Below are 24,415 nucleotides of genomic sequence, written 5' to 3'. Positions count from 1 at the left end.
GATCTTGGCTATCTTGTTACAGCCATGGAAAACAGGTAAAGGCAGCACCCAAAGACTGACTTTGGAGTCTTTGGTTAACACCCTGCCTTCCAGAAGGGTTCTGGTTTCACCTTATATGTACAGATCTCAGGCTTTCCCAACTAGAGAGACTTGGAGACAAGAGATGGACCTTATCTAGAAAGTTCTATTTTGTCTTTTTGTGAGTTGTTCCTGTTGCCTCAGCTCTGAAGATCTGTGTGATGTTTGAAAGCATCCTTGAGTGCTAACCCATAGGCTTATAGGGCCAACTGCCCTTTCCCTGGGATGCCCCAGCTGCAGCCTGCACTGTTCTCTCTGAAATAATCACATCCAACTCTGGATTGCCTGTGCGAGCTCAGGACTGTGAAATTAGAACTGGTCAGGATGTTGAAACATTTCCTTAGACAGCACTTTGAGATCCCTGGTCCTTTGTGCTCTATTGACACTTTAAAGAGAAAGAGAAGGCTGTCTATAAGGATTGACACAGTGTTGCCATGAAGGAAAAAACCACCACTTTAGAGTGGATTTTTTTAACTATAAAATTAAAAAACGATCTTTAAGAAATTCTGAACAAATATAAGGACAAAGGACATGGTTGGAAATGAAAATCACCCGTGTTGTTATGTCATCATGTTGGCATATTTTCTAGATTTGAAGAGTGTGGGTGTGTAGGTAGGGTATGTAGAACATGCTAGAAAATCAAGTCTGAAGACAAAAGTCCTGGCTTTCCATGTTTATAGATCCAGTTTGCAAATCTTCCTCTAGTGAGTAATTTTAAACAACCAATAGTGTAACAACTGGCTTTACAAGCTCCTAAAGACTTAATGGTCGGGTTTTACTGGCTGTTGGAAATCAGGTCCTACACATCATCAGTCAGGGTCAAAAAGCTTTATGCTTCTTACTTGTTGTTGTTGTTGTTGATTGGCTGGGTTTCCCTGAGACAGAGTTTCTCTGTGTAACTTGGCTGTCCTGGAACTCGCTTTGTAGATCAGGCTGGCCTTGAACTCAGAGAGATCCTCCTGCCTCTGTTTCCCGGATAAAACACCACGATCAAGGCAGCTTATAGAGGACAGAGTTTATTTTGGCTCCCAGTTCTGGCTTTCAGGTTAGACTTTGTAATGGTAGAGCAAAGGCAGCAGGTGGGCATAGTGGCTGGAGCAGGATGCGGAGCTCACATCCTGAACTTCAAGTACAAAGCAGAGAGAACAAACTTCAATGAGGGAGAGGCCTTAAGCACTCAGCGCCCACCCCAGTGACACACTTCCTCCAATAAGGCCATAGTTTCTAAATCTCTCTAAACAGTGCCACAAACTGAGAATTGTGTGTTCAAATAACAGTCGATGGGGGAACCCCATCCAAATCTCTACAATGTGGCCCTGTGTTATATTTGTGTCTGTGTGTCTGTATGTGTGTGTGTATGTGAACAAGTGTGTGCAGGTGCACATGTGTATGTGATCATGCATATGGAGGCCAGAGGTGCACATCAGTGTTTTCTTCTATTATTTTACACCCTATTTGTTGAAACAAGATCTCTAATTGAACCTAGAGCTCACTGACTGGCTAGACTAGTCAGCCTGTGAGCTCCAGGGTTTCAGCTGTCTCTGTGCACTTCCCTGATATTAGGGTTACAGACACTACCTCACTCAACTTTTACTTCATGTTGCTATGGAGCATTTCCCAGTCAGTCAGTGTATCTACAACCAGTGTATTAGGCAAGAAGTTGCTGGGGAAAGACTACCACACCCTTCTGAAGTGCCACCTGTAGCCTGCTTGTTAACTGCGTAGGGTTAAAGTGTTTCTACCTTGGAGAAGTCTGGAAACACCCATGAACAACACACACACCACACACACACACACACACACACACACACACACACACACACTCCACAAAAAATCAAAACAAACAAGACCAAAAATGCAAACAAACAAACAAACCAACAAGCAAAGCCAAACAGAGCAAAATGAAACCAAAACTCCACCTAAGTACCATTGAGTTCATTCTGTGTTGTGCAGATACCCATGGCCTGGGCCCTGCCCCATGTTTGGCTTTACTTTTTGTTTGTTTAAAAGAGAGGGAGGGGGAACATAAAATCAGATGGGCAGGGGGATGGGGAGGATCTGAGAGGAGTTTTAGAAGGGGAAAATCATGATCAAAATATATGAAACATTTTCCCCCTCAACAATGATAAATGGCAATGGAAAGAGGTGTCACCTGACACTTCACCACCAACAACGGGACAACTTGACACGATGTACCGGCTGATACAACCAAGGACACAGCACTGCCCAGTGCTTGCAAAAATGTTTACCCTAAACTTAACCATGAAGAAGCAACCACACTACACACGCTAGAGTAACAGCCGGAGTGTAGGACAGTTCCAGATGAGAGGCAAGGACATGGCCCATGACAAGATGCTGGATTTCAAAAGCAGACAGACAAGCCCAAAGTTGAGCAGACTGTACGTGTGACCTTACAGCGGGGGCAATACTAAGGTCCTGGGCGTGACGGTGATGCTGTGAGTCACGTAGGTGCCAGTTGCTAGGAAATAGGTTATTTGCAGTTGGGGAAAACATACACCCTGGTGTGAACATAGCAGAGGGGAGAGAAAGCACACTGCCAATACCAACAACAAGGGATCTATGCAGGGGATGCATTGGGATTTGTTGCCCAATTCAACTTTTCTCTCTGCTTGAAGTGATTCTAAATAAAAATTCAGGTGAAATCATTAAGGCCATTCTTTTCACAAAATACACCCAATATCTTACACTTATAAAGTACTTTATTCTGTCACGGAATTGTGATATAATTCATATAACCGAGTGTATTGCTAGACCATGTATTTTTATTGTTATAAATTTTAAACGTTCCTTATAATTTAGCCTTATCCTTCATTTGTGGCATTTCTTATATTGGACTTGCTGTGGCAGAGGTAAATTTTTAAAAATTGGCGTCTCATGGGATGAATTCTTAGCCTTTTAGAACGAAAAAATTCTGAGAATGGCAACTGGATGCAAGGCTTTTGGTGTGACAGGAGAGAGCCTCTCTGTGGCTTTCTTCAGAGGCTGCAGGAGGGAGAGAATACATACCCCAAAAGTTAAGATGTTCCACTTGAAGCCACAGATGACACTGCTTCCAGCTTCTGATCAGAGGCTCCTGGAGAGGTCTCAGATCTTTGCAGTAAGGAGCGGGCCAGCAAATGATGGAGTCTGGTGTCGATTTGCTTTAGAGCTGCCCCAGGTCATACAAGGTACAGCCAGTGCTGTGGAGGGCTAGGGGTAGGATCCAAAAGACCAGAGAAGCATGGGGTGCAGAAACCAGTTTATGGGGGAGGGAACAGAAGAGGTACTAGACAGCCCTGCAAAGGAAGTGAGAGAGAAAACATGAATAGAAAGAAGTTGAGAAGATGATGTGTATGCCAGAGCTACTGTACAAACATAATCTCCACATTCAGGAGGCTGAGGCAGGGGGACTGTGAATTTGAAGCCAGCCTGTACCACATAGTGAGGCTTTGTCTAAAGGAACAAGAAAGGAAGGAAGGAAGGAGGAAGGAAGGAAGGAAGGAGAGAGAGAGAGAGAGAGAGAGAGAGAGAGAGAAGAGAATACTATCACATGAGGTTGAATACAGTGAGACTTTGCTCTCCTCAGGGACCTTTAGTCAATATTTCTGCAGTTAATGTTGGGGGTCTGTGATATTTCAGCCCCTCTCAAGGAGAGGACTTGATCAGATCAGAACTGTCTAAGAAGACATGATACATTTCAGTTGCAGTTTATTGACAGGAGAGTGGACAGGGCATAAATTCAAAGTGTCTTTGGTCTCTGGACTATCTTGTAGGCACGAGTCCATAATTCAGCCTCTGCCAAGTTAATTGCTCTAGGGGTCACAACATGATAAAAATTCTGTTATCTCGTTTAGATGTAAGGGACTCCTAACTCATGATTTGATTAAGACACACCATGGTTTTTAAGGTTGTGTCACTCCAAGCCTGTAAGTGGAATCCAAACCCCAACAGAAAGTCTGGGGAGATGGTGCAGTCTGAAACACAAGCACCTCACTGGATTTCTCATCTTAGGACTCATGTAAAGACAACCATGATACAGCAGTGTCAACCGGCAATCTCAGCACTGGCAAGGTGGAGAGAGACAGATGCCTGGAGTCACTGACCAGCTGCCCCACAGAAATCAGCTACCTCTGGGTTCAGCGGAAGATCCTATCTTGAGAAATTAGGTAAAGAAAGATGGGAAAAGACCCCTGATGCCAAGCCAGCAGATATCTCTCCAACAAAAGACTTTTTGTGTGTGATTTTTTTCTTCTCTGGCAGCATGAAGTACTTTCCTGTTGTTATATATTTTCCACCCCTCCAGACCAAACTTCAGAGCAGCAGATTCATCTAACCCATGACTGATATAGGCTGTGTGCATCCCAAGATGACTATGGCTACTGACTGCACACCCCCCCCCGCCCCCATGTGTGTTCAGTAACTTTTATCTTTTATTCGTGTATGAGCCAAAGGTCCTTCTCAAGGACTGCAGGCTTACTAGCCAATCATGCTGCTGAGATGCATTCCCAGCCCCCTTACGTTGAGGGAGGATCTCCCTAAGTTTCCCTGGGCTGTCCTTGAACTCACTTTATAGTTCAAACTATACTATACTTGGGGTATAGCTTGTATTGCTTGTGTGACTAGCAATCCTTCTGCCTCAGCCTCCTTACTAGCTGAGATTACAGACCTGTACTACCAAGCTTGGCTTCAATCGTTATGTGCTGGTCTATAATCCAGTGGTATGGGGTATGGTAACAATCTCTGATGTCTTCTCTATCTGTCTAGGCCTTTCCCTCTCCACACATGCTTCAATATCTCATCAGACTGGAACCATGGTGTGACTACCACAAGGTAATCTGCCGTTTTCCACACAGCATATCTTGAATGTTTTTGTTTCTTTTTTTTTTTTAAATCCAGGTCAACCTGCTCCTATGTGTCTGTCATCATGAGTTAGCACTTACTATTCGATGGGAATGCAGGTTTCCCATGTAGCTTCTCCAGCATGTTCTAATGATGCTTAATCTTTGCGCACATCCCCAGGTATGTTCTTAGAGTAAACCTCAGAACATGAAGCCATGAGGGATGTCAGAAAAGGAGTTCTTGGTCTCCTCTCCATTCCCCTCTCCCTCTCCTCTCCTTCTCTCTCCCTCTTTCTCTGTTTCTCTCTCCAGGTGTTCTGAACAAAGCAAAAATTTAAAGAACAGAGAAAAAGTCTTGGGGTATGGACCATCGAACCTTTGGACATAAGGATATTTGGGAACTGGTTGATCTGGAGTGGTGTAAGCATGGTCACCAGAGCAAGGCTGTTGCTGATTGCCTGAAAGAACAAGAAACTGTCTCTGATTGTCTGATTTCCAGAATTAAAGCTACTTGTTGGGTGACACTGACATTTGGACTTCCCTGCAGCTGACCCTGAGGTGAGGCCACAAGTTCTAAGGAGAGCGTGATGCCTTGTTAGCATGGCCAAAGGACAGTCTTAAGAGCACTAAGGGCCAGGCAGACATCTCATGGTGCCCTTACCAAAAACCATCTACATTTGATGCCCAGGCCTCACCTGGTGGAAGGAGAGAGATTTCCAGGATCTACATTGTGGAAGGAGAGAATCCACTTCTGAAAATTATCCTCTAGCCCCTACACACGTGTGCATATTAGTACTAAATAGATAAATACAATATAATCAAAATTAAAAGACCTCCCCCAGAGAAAAGCTCTTTAATCCTCAGTAATATAGCCAATTTGTCAAACCACTGACAATGAAGCAATATCTGTGTGGTCTGAAATGCCTTTGGAAACTGGTGCTGTTGAGATGGGCAGCTTGAAAGTTTGCGAACCAGCAGCTACGTGAACAACAAAAAGGATGGAGAGGGGGAAAAAGCACGAATGCCACAAAAATGCTTATTCTTGGTAACTTTTTCAAATTGTTCTCCAAATTTTATTACAATATTAGTGCGAGTACAAGAAGCAATTTCATTCCCTGGTCATTGCTAAAGAGGACATTGGGAGGGAATGAGGCGAGGAGAGGGGACCATTGACATTTGGGTTACATTAAATTTAAAAATAGTTGTTTTTCAGTACTATAGAAAAGCCCATATTTGGTGATGCGAGTGGATTCTAAGGGTAAATTTAGCATGCTACAATCTGCAAATAGCTTTTAATCTGTTAGTTGCTTAAGTATTTCTGTCGCCAGTGAGTAAGACTGATTTATATTTGCATTTAAAGAAACCATTTAGAGAAATGTCATTTCCAGCCATTGAAACGAAGAGCGTGAGAGTTTTTAGATTCACAAAAAAGCTATTTTCCGAAGGTGGTCAGATTCTAAATGTAATCTGGCTGTAAAAACACAGAAATGTCAGCCCACACCATAAAGTGGAGCCAAGAAGTCAAAGATCACATTCAAATGAAGCTTTTAATAAACATTTTAGAGCATGAATAATTCACTGGCTCAGTAGATAATTGATGGGGGTGATGGTTGGGGGGTGTCTGTGGTGTGTGGGAGTATTTGTGCTGGATGTTGTCAGAGTTCATTGTGTCTACAAAATGCACAGCTCAGTTTATTCTGAGCCAAATATGAGTGATCACGGACCAGGAACACCCATCTGGGTTGCTCTGAACGGCTTGTTTCGTTGGGGAGGCAGTTAGGTGGACTTCCATAGTTACAGAAGAAAAGGAAGTCCTAAGTAAAAGTGCTTGCTGATTGCCGGGGCAGGAGACAGGCAGGTTACAGCAACCGGGAACCTCTGCTACAGATCCCAGGGCTGACGGATGAGCTTCTTAACTCTGGGTGGCTAAGTCCATACATTCCAAAGGTCTACCTGGTAGCAAATGTTAGGTCAGATGCACAAGGTGGGCAGCGGATACCTGTGAATGGGACTAAAAGTAGTTCAAGATAATTCTGGCTCTGGATGTTAACATTCCCACTCTCCACAATCTCTAGTCTATCAGCTTTGTAAAGTCCTCAAAATGGATGTGGCTATTGAGGGGGATTTTAATGTACAATTGTTGCCAAGTCTGCATTATATTGGGCATCTCCACCATCCAGAAAGACAAAAAGGAAGTTATATTTTTCTTTCTTTCTTTCTTTCTTTCTTTCTTTCTTTCTTTCTTTCTTTCTTTCTTTCTCTCTTTCTTTCCTTCTCTTCCTTTCTCTCTCTCTCTCTTTCTTTCTTTCTTTCTCTCTTTCTTACCTGTGAACTTAGAGATATGATGGAATTGTGGGAGACTTGCTGACTGTGTCCAGTGCTTTCCATGGAATGGCAAGATATCCTCATATCTTGGCTATTCCAAAGTTTTTCATTTCCACTTTCTATCTTAATGAAAAAAATTGGCAGTGCTTACTTATGTCAGAAAAATAAGACTGAAGGGGTTGGGGCGACTGCGCAGCTAGTGAGTGGATAGAGCGTAGGCGTGAAGGCCTGAGTACGGCTCCCCTGCACCCATGCACAAAGCCAGGCACGATGGAGTGCACACGAAATTCCTGGCTAGGGCTAGGATGACTCAGGAGGATTCCAGCTAGCTAGTCTAGCTGAATCAGGGATGAGCGTCAGAAGAGGAAAGGGGGAAGAAGGATGGGCACGGAGAGGGAGAGATATTCTATACATTTTGATACATGGAATTTTCAGCATCGTTCAGATCTATCTAAACATTTTCTAATTTTCCTTAAATGTTGGTTTTACTTGAGCCCATGAATTATATAGCAGCTTGTTATGAAATTTACAAAATGTATAGTGTTATATTCACGTAGTTCCTTTCTAGGTTTATTTCTTTAATTCATGATGGATTTATATGGATGTGGAGGGGAAGGGTTACCCACAGTGAGTGCAGGCGCCATTGGAGGCCAGAAGAGGCCAGGAGATGGCCTGGAGCTTCGGTTTCAGGCACTTGTGCTGGGAACGGAGCTCTTAACTGCTGAGCCATCTCCCCAGGCCCTTTATTAGAATTCCCCATCTCTATCTTAACTGCCCTGGGTCCAGATGTGTGCTTTATAGGACACTAATTCTGTTTTATTATGATTTTCTTGGTATCTAATAAATAATAATGTTTGCAAAAATTCATATGTCCTTGCAAAGTATTTCCCTAAATTGGGGGTCCGTCATTTTATATCTGTGCTCCGCAATCTTGTTTCTCAAATACTCTATGTCCGTACTGTTTACGTGATGTCTCAATTACCGAAGCAGGGGTAATGTAAAGAAGTCTCTCATTACCACCTTTTACTTTTTGAAAACTTTTTTTTTGGTGCTATGGGTGAAACCCATGACCTCCTACATGCTAGGAGCGCTTTCTCTTTGAGCTATGTCATTCGGCTCATGACCTTTCATTGTATAAGTTTGGATATTGAAGTTATTGTGTGTATATATGTTTCCAATTTTGTAGCTTCCGGTTGAGTTTATTTTATGATTATGAAGTTCTGCATGTTCTGAATATGCTTTTTACCTTTGACTTTTCTATAGGCACAATTTGGTTAGTATTCCTTTATTGTGCTGCTGTTATTAGTATACACAAATTATAAATATAAGTATACCTGATAACATTCCCACATGTGCATACACTGTGCTTAGATGGTGTCCACCCTCCCCGCACCCTCTCTCACCAGCCTCCCAGTCTTGGCTAGCATCTGTAGGATTTTCTCTTTCAGTCATTTACTCCCAGCCTGTCTTTTTCACTGTTTTTTTTCCTATTTCTATTTTAAGTATCACACCTCCCAGTTATGAATGTCTGTTTCGTGTAATTCCATTGCTTCTTGTTTCAATTACCTACTTTGAAAGCCAAATCTCGGAAGCCTCCTTCTTTTAGATGTTGAGCTTAGACCTAGAATAGTTACTGATCTTCATCGTGGGCTTTTGATCTGCCTTGTTTTTACAAGGTTTATTTTTACTAATGTGTGTGTAGAGGAGGGATATACGGCAAGTATGCACAGGTGTCATTGAAGGCTAGGGGACAGCATCAGATCCACTGGAATTGGTGTTACAGGCAGTTGTAAGCAGCCAGGCTTGGGTGCTAGGAACCAAACTCAGGTCCTTAGAAAAGAGAGCAAGTGCTATTGGACCTTCTCTCCTGCCTTATTCTTTTTGTAATTTATCTTTCAGGAAGGTAAGGTGGCACTCATGTTTGCCTTATGTATCTGTCCTTCTTTCTTCTGCTTTCTGTTTCTTGTTCTTTCCTTTCTAAAAAAAAAAAACAAAAACAAACAAACAAAAAAACAAACAAGCACCAAATCTCTCTAAATCGTACTTCATATGCCAACTAGCATGATTTCTGTCATCATAAAGAAAACGCTGGGGTTGTGTTATTAGGCACCGTGTACCTTTGGGAACCTGACCTCCAGTTTAGCTCTTATCAGCTTACTGGATAACAGTCTCTATGGGATCAGCAAGAGATCTACAACAAGAAACAGTGTTATCTTACTCTTCCCCTCATGGTGAGCTATCTGACACCTTTCCTGTGCCTACTGTTTGTAAGTCTACACCGGGGGTCAGCTGCCAGCCTCTTAGCCGGTCTGGTGTAACTAATACTGTAGGGAATTCTTTTTGTGAACATAATACTTGACTCTTGAGGATAAATTCCTTGAAATGACTGGTTGAAGGGGAATAAGAACGGAACACCTTACCATGTGTCTCCAAATTGCCACCCTGGCAGGTCACACACTCTTCTATGGATATTTTCCTTCAGAGTGAGACCTCCCAGGGAACAGTGTAGCTACTTGCTTCCCAAGTTCACATTGAGTCACGTGGTGTGGTGTCCAGAGCCAGGCAGTGGGTGTGGTCGGCTGTAGCCATGTGCTCTTGAGTTCTGGTAAATGTGGATTGAAACCAGGGTCATGGAGTGAGGAACTTAGAGATTTTTCTCTGTCCCCTTATCCCTGTGGCAAGCGACTTAGCACTCAGAGTCTCCACTGGCTTAGCTTCAGAGACACTCAGGTGTCTCAGCTATGGGGACCCTCACTCCTGTGGGCTATTGGGAGACTGGGCTGAGACCAGAAGGAAGAAGCTCGTGTGTGAGATGACAGGAAAATGGGTCTCTACTTTTGTCTTCTCAAGAAGCAAGAGTATGCTCAAATCATGGCGAGGTCAGAGCATTTCTCTCCCATCTCGGCTTTTCATCTGCTCCAGGAGAAAAGGGCGGACGCAGGCTGTGGTGAAGCCACCTCTGCCAGGATGCACCACAGGAATCCGCAGGGCAGGGCTAGGACCCTGTCAGGGGACTCGCAGTCCCACCACTGCGCACAAAGCCTGCCCTTGTCAGGCTCCTTTCTCCTCTGATGCTGCCCTGAGCTCAGACCTCCCAGGGTCCTGAAGTCTCCGGTTGTGGAGCCGGGCGTCTCGACCACGCCCATTAGGGGGACGTGCTGCCTGCCGCGAACTCAGCCTTTCCCTGGAGTTAGAGTTTTCAGCTCTGCTGGAATCTGCTCTTAAGAACAGTCGCAGTCTGTCACAATCCCACTCACAGAGGCTTTGGGTCTGGTCGAGCAATGATGCATTCTGAGCATGAGTCTGAGTCGGGGACAACTGCCACTCACAGAGGTAGTTAAGGTGGTAAAGGTCACTGTCACCTCTGCAGTAGGTCAGGGTGCAGGGATGGGCAGTGAATACAGGGGCTCTGCCCCTCATCAGATTTCTTGCAGTACCTGACTGGGCAGCCCCAAGACACATTGGCCAGACTCTTTCTCTAACTGTTGTTTGTGTTTGAAGTCTGCGGGTGTGTGTGTGGGTGTGTGGTGTGTGTGTGTGTGTGTGTGTGTGTGTGTGTGTGTGTGTGTGTGTGTGTGTGTGTGTCTCGGCGGTTGGGGGGCTGAATATTACCCTTGCAACAGCCTTACCTAGTAGTCTCTCCTATTTCTACTTATAATCTCCCAGCCCACTCACACAGTATCTTGAGGAGCCTTTTGCCAAAGACAGGCAGTTAGCAAGGCACCCTTTTGCTGAGGTCCCCATCTTACCTTATACCCTACCACTTACCTGCCTGGGATGCAGGCTGAATTCGTCCATCTACTCGCATCTACCCTTCCCATCCATTTATCGAGCTCCCCAGCATTCCTTGCCTACAGATTAAACAAAACAGGTGTTCTGAGAAGGTTGAATGTGTGCTGTTTGTTCGCTGAGGAGCTCCTTAATGGAAGGGACAAAGTACTGAAGAGATTTAAAAAAAAAAAAAAGCACCCAAGGAAACAATGTGCAGCACCAGGCACTCACTCCAGACTAGGAGGCAAACCAGACCCTACTGGAAACCAGGGCAGACCTGCCATTTCTCGCTGAGTCTTGTAATTTTTCCTCAGCATGTTCGGACAAGATTTCACATTCACATCAAGGCTGCAGAATCCTGGGTGACAGGGTTGATACTGTTTGCCTTGTAGGCTGGGAGCCAGTGGGGTTGGGGAAGGCAGGATCAGAGGTGCTGGGATTGAGGCTATCTGAACATAAGACTGTAGGCAGAGTCCTCTACACACAAACTCCACCCCCATCTTGTTCTCTGGTACTGAGTGTGTTCACATTTCTCTGCTGTTTACACGCTCTTGATGGTGCCCCATGACAACTGTGCATTGCTCTCTCTTAGCATGTGCCATGACAGCCAGTAACCGCTGGATGCTGACTGTGAACCTAAATCCTTGACTGTTATAATGCGTTTAGTGGACCATGGCCCTGGGAACTGTGTGGTCTCTATTAAATGACTTTTAGAAGATGCTTGAGACTTGGGAAGAGGTAGGAAAAGCAACCCTTGAGACCAGTTGGTCTGGAAGCCTCGGGAGTCCCCAGCCTTTCCTGTTAGGTCTGTCCCCATCTTCTCCCTGTTCCATCATCCCTCACCCTTGCCACTCGAACTGCAAGGCTCTGGGTCAGTGATAGTCACCCCTTCAGTTCCCAGGGGCCCCTGTCTGCAGAGGTTGAATGTGGTCCAGGAAGAAGCTGGCTTTGTGTTTGCCTGCCTCTCTCAAGTGCTCGAATTGATATATCAACACCTGGGGCTGGAGAGATGGCTCAGTGGTTAAGAGCACTCACTGCTCTTCCAGAGGTCCTGAGTTCAAATCCCAGCAACCATATGGTGGCTCACAGCCCTCTAGGTAAGACCTATTACCCTCTTCGGGTGTGTCTGAAGACAGCTACAGAGTACTTATATATAATAAATAAAGTCTTTAAAAAAAAGATATGTCAACACTTTTGCTACAATTTAAGAGAATTGTCTATGGCTTCTGCCATGACGGAGAGACACAGTAAGGATGCTGACCCAGATACTGTGTTCACTAATGTTCCATTCCCAGTGCCTTGTAGACCTGATTTCCCTATACAATTAGCAGGAGCAAAAGGGTACAGTGTCCCAGGTTTTCCCGAGATCCCAGGAATGCCAACAGAGCTGAGGTGGTAGAAGGCCATTTGTTGCAGACCTTTGCTGGGTTTTGCCCACTGCCTGTTAAGCCCAAAGGTCAAGTGAGGCAGTTGAGAAAGAAACCCCTCCCTGTGCAGAGTCTGAGGCCCCACTCAAGAGGAGATAATGGGCCCCTTTCAAGCAACCCCGCTTAGAGCCAGGACACTATTCCCAGGGGGATGGGCCGGTGAATGGTCATCTGTGTGCCCAGATGGACCAAGGCCTGGCCTGTAAGGAGGAGACTCAGGTTCTGGTTTCTGTTTGTGAACCCAGGGGCTCTGGAGTACTTCAATAAATAAACACCTATTTATTGAGCTCCTACTGTGTGCAGGGCACTGTGGGGGCACACAAAGAAGCACTGATTTGAAAAACCACAGATCAAAATTTATGCATGCAAATCTTCCCCCCGCCCCCCGGGAGAGACTGGATACTCCGAGAGTCAGGGAGGCCACCACACTGGAGGACCCACCTCAGCTCCTGTTTGAAAGTGTCTTGAAATTGCACGGTGGAAATGGCTGTTGCTTTGAAATTCAAAGTAGCAGCTTGTTATCTGGAACTCCTTTGCCAAAGATGAGATGGGCAGTATTTTGTTTTTACTTTATTTGGTCCTGAGACAGAGAATCCTGTGACCCAGGCTGGTTCAAGTTCTCTATGTAGCTGAGGAGGGCCTGATCCTCCTGCCTCTGCTACCCAAGTGCTGGGATTACAGGCTATGTCTCCATGCCCAGCTTTATGTGGTGCTGTTGTCCAAGCCAGGTCTTCTTGAGTGCCGAGCAAGCACTCTGCCAACTGAGCCACAACTCTAGCCCACAAGGAATTGTGGGTGAAGAATGTTCTAGAAGGGCTCCTGGTCGGCTAGAGTGGTCTGCAGGTATGTCATGGTGGACATCAGTGTCCAACAGACATCCTTGAGATTCTAGGGAACAGAAAGGAGAGGAAATAGGATTCAACCAAGGATTCCCTGGAAAGTAGAAATTGACAATACTTATTAAGCCCTGGGCTTTACCTGGTTAATTATCTTGATTTATTACTCCTACCTACCAAGGGAAATACAGCAGGTATACCCTTTGCCTAAACTGGACACAGGTGGAAACTGAGGCAGGGAGAGCTTAAGCAACTGTCCCAAGATCACACAGCAGGCAAGCACATCCAAGCCTTGCTAGTCCGACCCCAGCCTATTAGTTTAACACTGCTTCTCTAGGAAGAAGGGGAGAAGACATGAGGCTAAACAGCAAACACAGCCACGTAGCAATGAGAGTGCTTTTCCTGGCTCTGGAGATAGTTTCCAAAAAGGACATGTGGGCTATGGCACTGTGGTTGGATGGAGTGCCTGGCTTCCTGAGGGAAAGCCTGTAGAGTGTTGGAGGGACCAGTTGTTGGAGGCAGTCAGGTTTCTGGCCTGGCTTTCCAGTTCTTGCTGAGTGGCCACAGGCAAGTTCCCTAAAGCCTAGGTCTTTGCTTCCTCTCCTCTGAAGTGGGGTTAACTTGGAATATGTATATATATATAATTTTATTTTATTTTTTCAACTTTTATTGGTTCTTTGTTTCACACCATGTACCGTAGTCCCACCCATCTCCTCAAATCTGTCCTCTGCCCTTGCAAAAACACACAAAGCAAAGCATAGAAAACATCTCGTCATGGAAGCTGTAGTGTGTCACAGTGCGCCCCATAATATACCCTCTGTCCACACATCCTCACTAGCGAATGTTTGTTGCAATGAGTCATTAGTCTGGTTTGAGGTCTCTGGCTTCTGGGACACCATCAATACTGGATCCTCCCGTTTATCCTGTTGTTGCCTGTGTCATGGAGATCCTACAGCTTTGGATCAACAGGACCAGCGGCCTCTTCACATGCTCCAACAGTTCACAGATGATATAGATTTTGGAGTGAGCCAACTCAAAGCCTCGGATCTGGGCCTGGGTGGTAACTGAGCTTGTCAACCCATTAGCTCACCTGTTCCCTCTCTGCCAGGACTGCTCTGGTTAGGCCATCCAATGCTGCCTGCTATCAGGAGGAGATAGGACCAGCTCGCCCACTCTCTTGGCCTGGGGATGGCTCATAAGCACCCATGTCTCCAGAGCCAGCTCCACTGTGCTACCCAGTGTGGGGTGAGGGGAATTTTCCAAGTGCTGTAGCTGTGAGAGGGTGGGCCAGCTCTCCGGCTCTCACACCCTCAGGGCTGGCTCACCCATGCCTTCATCAGTTCAAGCATCAGCGTCAGGGGACCAGCTCCACTGTGGTTTGGCAGCATTCTCAAGAGAGGTCTCAGTCAATTAAGGCTGTGATGAGAGGGTAGCTGATAGCCATCTGGAGGCTTAGGACAGAGCTGAGACACAGACACACAGGGTCTGAGGTCTTCTTCTTGCTTGCTAGAGGGCAGTCATCTCTGTATCCTCCCTTGCCCCTGAGAAAAGAGATCCTCTCTCAAGAAAAGCACCATTTTCCTGCACAAGAGCTCCACCATTATGACCTAATTTTCTCCTCACGACCCTGCCACACCATATCATAACCATAGAGGTTAAGATTCACCATGCAGATTTGAGAGTCAGCAAAACGTTCAGATCATAGCAAGGACCCAAGAGGATGAAGAATGTAGTGTATCAGGCAAAGTAGCTACTCATCAGATATTAACCTGCCTTTCTCCTCTCTGAGTCATTTCCTGGCCTCTGTGAATCCATAGTGGAGAGTGAGCTCTTGCCTGAGACCAGCCAATCAAAGGAGAGAGGATGAAGGAGCCGAAGCAGAGCTTCCCGTCTCTGAGCCTTGCTTTCCTCGGATGGGTCACCCTCTCATAGGGTGACTGTGAGCATTAGATGAATCTGGGTTACCAGAAAGCACTTAGATCATTCCAGGGACATCAGAAAGGGGGCGAATGAATTTGCTAGTGTTCGATGTATTTTGTCCCCCCACCAAAAGAAAAGGAGAGGACGTTTTGTTTGTTGCGGTGTCACAGATTTGGGAGATAGAGGTAGAACATTAGTTCAAGGCTAGCTTTAGCTACAGTGAATTTCCTGTGGTTCAAACTATGGAGCCTGTAAGCACCAGTGCATAGCAACAGTTGCCATGCAAACTGTGTGGATGCTGGCTTTCATGGTTTTGCCCACACTCAGAATTCACTAAGTGGGTAGTGGCTCCAATCCCCGTTCCCAGTGTTAGGTTTGGGATCCCTGGATTATTTCCCTTCTAATAGGTACAGAAAGGCCTACAGCTTCAGGGAGTTAGAGGGGGTCTCCCCAGAGGGACGGGCTGGGTCTCTTGGTTATGACCGCTGCTCCTTGTGCCTCTTTCCTGGTGGAATCTGGAGTGCTCTGCTGAGAGTCCAGACCCATGGCAGGAGAATTTCCTTGCTGCTGAACAAACTGGTCTGCAGACCGACCTGACCTGTCTGTCTCTGCAGGCCTTCTCTCTCCACCCTATAACAGACCTTCTGAGTTCTGACTGAGGAGTGATGTGGAAACCATCACCATGTGGTTTCTGTAGCTCTCTTGTTCAGGAACTCTGCCTCTGGCTCTTCTCCAATGGATTGTTTTCTTCCCAGCCCAAGCACTCTTCACTCAGCTGGGTAGTGATGGTGATGGCGGCAGTGGCAGCGCACGCCTTTAATCTTAGTACTCGGAAGGCAGAGGCAGGCAGATCTCTGAGTTCGAGGCCAGCCTGGTCTACAGAGTGAGTTCCATGACAGCTAGAGCTACACAGAGAAACTCCCCTCACCCCACACTGGGTAGCACAGTGGAGCTGGCTCTCGAGACATGGGTGCTTATCAGCCATCCCCAGGGCAAGAGAGTGGGCGAGCTCTACTCACAAACTCACAACCAACCAACCAACCAACCAACCAACCAACCAACCAACCAACAATAGGAAGAAAGAATCCACACCCAAATATTAGGCAGAGCTTGGGGAATACTGCAGAAGAAAAAGACAAAGAATTGTCAGAGCCAGAGTAATCAAGGACACCACAAAACAAACGAAGAAAAGAAAACAAACAAAAAACCCCAGAATCAACTAACCTGGACTAATAGGGGCTCACAGAGACTGAACCAACAACTGGGAAGCATGTATGGGTCTCATGTAGGCCCTCTGCATACATATTACAGTTGTATAGCTTGGTCTTCCTGTGGGACTACTAACACTAGGAGCAGGGGCTGTCTCTGACTTTTTTGCAGGCTTTTGGGACCCTTTGCCCCTACAGGGCTTCCTTATTCAGCCTTAATATGAGGGGAGGTGCCTAGTCCTGCCACAATTTGATATGCATGGGAGGCCTAGCCTTTTCTGAAGAGAAACAGGGGAGACGTGGATGGGGAAGGAGAGGGGATGTGTTTGATAGGGTTGGGGGGGAGGACTAGGAGGAGAGGAGGAAGAGGAAGCTGCAGTCGGGATGTAATATGAGAAGAATTCTTTTAAAGCAACCATTAAAAAACAGAACTCTTTTCTCATTGGAGGTTGTTTTCTTGACCTGAGAAAACACTGGGAACTTTTTCCCTCAGGCTTTCCTCCTTCCTCCAAGAATAAGTCCTGTCATGGAACATAAGATCCAGAGTCCAGACAAGTGACACACTATGAAGAAATGCTTGCCCGTGCATCTTGGAGAAGAAAAGGGGCAGCAGCCGGGGGAAGCCTCAGTGAACGCATGCACAGTGAGTTTCAGAAAGCACTTCACTATTTTTATTTGTTGGTTGTTCTCTTTTGTTTTATAGCTTTCATCTTAACATATTAGTTTTATGGAAAACACTAGTTTCCCAAATACACAGATCACACAAGGAATCTTAGATACTCCGTTAAGTGGGGGTGGGGGGTGGAATAATCAGAGACGGGACACAATGTTATCCTCTGAGCAAGAAAGGAAGTACACTGTGGAAGAGAAGAACTGACGTTCTGTTTAATAGTTTTAACGACTTGCTGAGTGACTAATATTTTCATTAGTCCCTGCCACCTGTTCATTGAGAACTTTCTGGATGAAAATACTCTGAAATTTTCCATACCTCTAACATAAAACATTTTTCCACTATAAAACGTTTCTAACTTTCTACCTTTGTGCAGTCAGTGTCAGAATTTTCCAGATTTTAATCTCTTTTGCCATCTGTACACAAGTCCTCTGGGGTATATTTTCTACATGGAATGATTACACTTGGATTTTTTTTCTTTCTTTTTTAATCTTCACTTTTCCCTTAAAATGGAGCTTAGTGATGTTTCTTTCAAATGGTTTTGATAATTAAAGAGAACTTATATTAAGATATATACAAGTTACTTGTGTATGAATAGGTTATTTAATGTGCACATATAATCCCTATGAGTGATAAACACTTAATAAAATAATTAAGTTATCATCTACACATGCTGATTCTCACTGACATTTCTTTTTTTTAAGGTTTTATTTATTTATTTTATGCATGTGAGTACACTGCAGCTGTCTTCAGACACACCAGAAGAGAGCATTGGATCCTATTACTGATGGTTGTGAACCACCATGTGGTTGCTGGGAATTGAACTCAGGACCTCTGTGTTGTTGTAAAAATATAAAAATAAAAAAGTAAGGGTTGTCTTTTATCCCGCTTGGTCCGCTCCACGGTGCCCCCAAGATATCTGCTAGATATCTTGGTGGAAACACATCCCAGCCGCACACTTTCCTACACTCAAACCCTCACATAAAAGAACACACAACACAATAATCTTAGATCCAATTGATAAGATATAATTGCCCACTTAAACATACAAAGCCCGATACCATCCATCCCTGAGGAACATTGATAAATACACAGAGCAGAATGGCTTCTCCCCTCTCTCTCTCCTGTCTCTTCCTTCCTCTCTCCAGTCTCCTCTTCCTTCAAACTTCTCTCCTATCCATCCTTCCTTCCATCCAATGACAGGCCTCCTTCTATCCTGTACCTGCCCCTCACCTGTACTTTACAAATTCAATGAGGAAACGGTTCTGGTGAAGTCACCTGATTCCTGACTAGGCTGCTGTCCTTGGGGCAGTGGAATTAGCATCAAAATACAGATAACTTCAGGGCAAACCACAACACCTCTGGAAGAGCAGTCAGTGCTCTTAACCCCTGGGCAATCTCTCCAGCCCTCTCACTGACATTTCATTAGCTTAGAATGCCCTATCTGTCTTCTCTATGTGAGTTTTGTACACTGGCACATTCTGGTTCAGGACTTACATGTTACTGGACCCCTCCCTGTCTATCCACTTCCTTCCTTCTTCTGTCTTCCCCACGCCCCTGAAGCCACCGCCATCATCCCATGACATCAACCAACATCTCCAATGCCTCATTCCCTCTCTCAACCATGATAGCTTCATTACCTTCGTTGCTCTCCTCGTGCACACCTCACCTCCTCCTCAGCTTTACCATAAATGGTTAAATCAAACTGATCACCACTGGTTCACTACTCCCACTCTCCTCATGACCCTGTCCCTGACATCAGTGCTCCAATATCTTCACTGTCACTCTTCCTACCAGAATCACCATTCTCTCCTATCCTATTTCAGCCATCTTCATCACCTACACTGATGTTTCTCCACTATTTGCGTGACCACATCTATCCATCATCCTCACTTTCATTACCATCATCATCTCCATCAGCAGCAGCAGCAGCACCACCACCACCACCATCACCACCATCAGCACCACCACCACCATCATCATCATCATTATCATCATCATCAGTGCTTCTGTCTTTGCTGCCTTTCCCTCCATGGTTTAATCTCTGCTATCAATCTTACTATTGCTATCACCATCACTAGTATCAATATTACTATTACTATAACCTTGTCCTTGGTTTTCTGGTTCCTCCTAGTCCCCATCAGTAGCATTAGATTCTTCTTAACTATTTCCATGCCTTTATCCCTGTCACTGGGCATGGAAGCCTCATATATAGGCATTGCCCTAAAATGATTTCCACACTAAAAACAAGACAAGGAGAACCATATAAAAAGTATTACTCAAAGTTTGGGGACAAAGGTAGTCACAGACCTTCCTTGATACTATATTGGTTGGTAGTTCTTACTACAGTAGGGGAAGGGACATTATGGCAGGTTTCAACAGGGTGGGACATGGGCTTCAGTTTCCTGTTGTGAGTCTGGCTTCCCTGTCATTATTAGAACTAGGATCATCCAGGTATAAGAAGCTTAAGTGTATGTTCATCGCAGCCTTATTTATAATAGCCAGAAGCTGGAAAGAACCCAGATGCCCTTCAACAGAGGAATGGATACAGAAAATGTGGTACATCTACACAATGGAATATTACTCAGCTATCAAAAACAATGACTTTATGAAATTAGTAGGCAAATGGTCGGAACTGGAAAATATCATCCTGAGTGAGGTAACCCAATCACAGAAAAACACACATGGTATGCACTCATTGATAAGTGGCTATTAGCCCAAATGCTTGAATTACCCTAGATGCCTAGAACACATGAAACTCAAGATGGATGATCAAAATCTGAATGCTTCACTCCTTCTTTAAAAGGGGAACAAGAATACCCTTGGCAGGGAATAGAGAGGCAAAGATTAAAACAGACACAGAAGGAACACCCATTCAGAGCCTGCCCCACATGTGGCCCATACATATACAGCCACCCAATTAGACAAGATGGATGAAGCAAAGAAGTGCAGGCAGACAGGAACCGCATGTAGATCTCTCCTGAGAGACACAGCAAGAATACAACAAATACAGAGGCGAATGCCAGCAGCAAACCACTGAACTGAGAATAGGACCCCCGTTGAAGGAATCAGAGAAAGAACTGGAAGAGCTCGAAGGGGCTCGAGACCCCTTATGAACAACAATGCCAAGCAACCAGAGCTTCCAGGGACTAAGCCACTACCTAAAGACTATACATGGACTGACCCTGGACTCTGACTTCATAGGTAGCAATGAATATCCTAGTAAGAGCACCAGTGGAAGGGGAAGCCCTGGGTCCTGCTAAGACTGAACCCCCAGTGAACTAGATTGTTGGGGGGAGGGCGGCAATGGGGGGAGGATGGGGAGGGGAACACCCATAAAGAAGGGGAGGTGGGAGGGGGATGTTTGCCCAGAAGCCAGGAAAGGGAATAACACTCGAAATGTATATAAGAAATACTCAAGTTAATAAAAAAAAAAAAAATACATGAACTATCCAATTAAAAAAATCAACAAAATAGAGAAAAGCAAAAAAAAAAAAAAAAGAAGAAGCTTAAGTGTTTCGAGACTGACTTTGATGATGGTGGTGATAGTGGTGGTGGTGATGGTGATGGTGGTGATGGTTGTTGGTGGTGATGGCGGTGATGGTGGTGTGATGATGGTGGTGGTGGTGGTGGTAGTCAGTCCATTCAATCCATGGTCTTCCCTGTCTGCAAGGTTTACTACTGCGAGGGAAGGCATGATGTTCTTATGATTTTGCCCCTTATGTTTAGGCACAAATCCCAGCATTCCTGTTCCCATAAGGAGCACTACAACTCCCCTAAACCAGTATAACAAAACTCTCTTTATATTTACCTCCCTACTGTCTCAGATGTGGATTAGTTCCAGCCATTTGCAGTTTCCTGAGTAAAGTAATACTTCCTGACATCTCTCTCAAACCATTCTTGCCTTAAGATTACTTCCTGTTTCCACTATCTTACAGCTCCAAATCTTCTCCATTCTTTTTCCTTGCCTTAGAAGATGAATGAGACAAGCCTTTATATCTGTGTTCAGGGTCAAGCCCTCTATGTTCTGACATATACAGTTATCCTTTCCTAGACATCTCCTTAGCGAAGTACAATCAATCCCATTATCACCAATGAGTGAAAGATAAATCATGGCACCTTAAGAACCATGTGGTCAGTTGTCCATCCATATCTAGATATGACTCTTTGGGGTGAAATTCCAATGGCCAGGGGCATGCCATCAAAGTCTCCTAAGGACCTGGTAACTGTCTTCTGCTCTGACTTTCCTTACTCACCTACCTCTCACTTCTCCAGGCTCCCGGCCATTGACTAATTCCTCACCATTCTGCTCTTTTGTTGGGGGAGGAGGATATTCCACTTGGAACCACCACCACCTCCACCACCACCACCACCACCACCACCACCACCTCCACCACCACCTCCACCACCACCTCCACCACCACCACCACCTCCACCACCACCACCACCACCACCATCACCACCATCATCATCACCACCATCACCACCACCACCTCCACCACCACCACCACCATCACCACCACCACCTCCACCACCACCATCACCACCACCACCTCCACCACCACCACCACCACCATCACCACCACCACCACCACCTCCACCACCACCACCACCACCATCACCACCACCACCACCACCTCCACCACCACCACCACCTCCACCACCACCACCACCACCACCACCTCCACCACCACCACCACCTCCACCACCACCACCACCACCACCACCACCACCACCACCATCACCACCTCCACCACCACCACCACCACCACCACCACCACCACCACCACCACCTCCACCACCACCACCACCTCCACCACCACCACCACCACCACCATCACCACCACTACCTCCACCACCACCACCACCACCACCACCACCACCACCACCACCTCCACCACCACCATCACCACCACCTTCTTGGTCTTCGTTGTCATCTTCTTCTCCTCCTCCTCCTCTTCCTCTTCCTCCTCCTTCCTCCTCTCCTACTTTTCTTCTTCTCCCCCTCCCCCCTCCTCCTCTCTTCACCTCCCCTCTCCCTTCTCCTCCTCCTTCTTCTTCCTTTTCTTCCTCTTCACCTTCTCCTCTCCCTGCCCCTCCTTCTTCTACTTCTTTTCCTTCTCCTGATCCAAGCCCCAGTTCAGGCACTGGGTCTCTGCTAACATTTTTTGATATTCCCATAGCTCCCTTCAGTCTCCCCCTCTAAGCATTTATTACACTAGAGTGTGCTACAGTTAAGCTGTAAATTTAGGTTTTCTGTCAGCCTGCTTCATGTCCCCCAAGTCTCACTCTCAACACAGGGTTAGGGCCATAGCTTCCAAATGTCTTGGGAGGAGACTGTAGTTCTAATCTATGAATGTTATCAAGACAGGCCATAATAGGACAGCATGTGGCTGAAAGAGATGGTGCTTCTATGAGAAGCATTCCATCTCCGGATGCACACAGGAGGAAAATGTAGGGGGCATGGATGGGACAGGCTGTGATCCAGTTGTGCTGCGAGGGAAGGGGTGATCACACCCAAAAGTGCTTACAGCAGAATTGAAAGTTCTGCCCATTTTGCTGCAGGGACTTGGGTTCCTGTGTTTGCTTGAATGAATTTCCCAGTCTGCAAATATGTTTCCTTTTCCTTCTACAACAGTTTGTAGTTTCAGTAGCTGAGCCCAGCAGGTTTAGTTTTTAGAAGCTCCTTCTTTGGAACTGTAGTTTATATCTTTCCTGGGCTTTCAATAGGAATTTTAAAATAGTTTTGTGGCTTCCTGTGGACTGTTTACTCATAAAACAGCAACACATTTTATTTTTCCCCTGATATTCTCCATACTTCTTCCTACTAAAAATGACAGAGTTCTTTGGTTCTCCCCATACCACCAGGAGTAGTTTAATCAGATTGTATTTGGTTGAGGTAGGATCTTACAAATACTTTGTGCCACTCATTGGTACTGACTTCCATGTATGTCCTGGCCCTGTGGGTGCTTAACCACAGTGCCTTGGACCTTGTTTGTTGATCTCTTCTCCAACATTCCTTCCATTCTGTGTGTGAATGAGACTGTTGCTGCTTTTAGAAAAATATGACATGGTGGGTGTGCAGTGTAAGGTACACAGCCCATGTGGGTAGAGAGGATGCCTCCCACCCAGGAGCTTCCAGAATTCCATAAACACCATCCTTTGCTGGTACTGTATGTGAGGAAAGAGCTGAGCACCAAGGCCAGGAAGGAGGTCAGGCAGAGGTCTAGCTCTGTAGAAGTAGAACCAGCTCCGTTATGGTTTGAGACCAGTGAGCCGAAGGCATAGTATTAAAGAATATCTTTGGCTCTTCTAACAACAACAACAACAACAACAACAACAACAACAACAACAACAACACACACACACACACACACACACACACACTAGCACAGTTTATGCACTCAGGAGGTATTTCCAAAACACAGTTAGTGGGTTGTTGTTCTCATTCTCCAACAGAGCACCACTTGACTCAGCAAGTTTAGATCTGGAAGTTCCACCTTTACTTCCAGGTTCATTGATAAACAGTGCCCACCCAGGTCTCACTTGCTTCTTCCTTTCATTAACAGTCTCTCTTGAACTGAAGCATGCAACCCTTTGAATGGCCTCTTCCTATGCTGGTTCTCCTTTTCATCTCTGGCTGAAATCTTAGATGATTACATTTTAATTTTTTCTGAATTAAAGTGTGTCACATACTTTGAATAACACTGCTATTGGCATTTGTGTGCATACTGTTTTAATAGCCACATTCCTTTCTGCTGCCTAGAAACCCAATGTGATTCAACCAACTTACCCTTTCACTCATCAGAAATAAGCTTTGCCATTGTCAGCCATTTACTCATAATCTTTCTGTTGGGTATGTGCTAATGTCTCGTTATACTTTCAATATACATTTCCTTGTTGATGATTAATGCTGAATATTTTCTTATTAGCTGTTCCAATTTGGTTTCTGTTGCTGTGATAAAACCATCACCAATAATAACTTATGGAGGGAAGGATTAACTTGATCTTACAGGTTATATCCATTATTGAATGAAGCCAAGACAGGAACTCAAGGCACAAGCTTGGAGTAGAAACTACTATATGATCTTAGCTTTGTTCAGCTGGTTTTCTTATAGAACTCAGCTCCTCCTGCCTGTGGGTGAAATCACTGAAAATGAACTGGGACCTTCTACATCAATTAGCAATTAAGGAAATACCTCACAGACATGCCACTGGGCAAACTGATCAGGGCAGTTCTTCACTTGGGTGTCCCCAGGTGTCTCTAGGTATGTCAAATTGATACCTAAAGGTAAATATAGAAAGCATTTGGCTCTCCTTTATTAAGGTCACATTAAAATCT

General features: G+C 45.3%; 1 long non-coding RNA gene across 1 annotated transcript; it reads left to right on the top strand.

Moving 5' to 3' along the window:
- Positions 1-3,642: 3,642 nt before the first annotated feature.
- On the top strand, positions 3,643-8,016 carry LOC120097803 (uncharacterized). Its single transcript, XR_005495557.2, has 3 exons — positions 3,643-4,244; positions 4,843-4,908; positions 5,229-8,016. It is a non-coding gene; the product is annotated as an uncharacterized LOC120097803 (long non-coding RNA).
- Positions 8,017-24,415: the final 16,399 nt, after the last annotated feature.

Source organism: Rattus norvegicus, chromosome 1 (assembly GCF_036323735.1).
Source record: "Rattus norvegicus strain BN/NHsdMcwi chromosome 1, GRCr8, whole genome shotgun sequence".
NCBI classification, from domain to species: domain Eukaryota; kingdom Metazoa; phylum Chordata; class Mammalia; order Rodentia; family Muridae; genus Rattus; species Rattus norvegicus.
The sequence above is the reverse complement of the archived record's forward strand: the minus strand, read 5'-3'. Positions and strand labels throughout refer to the sequence as shown.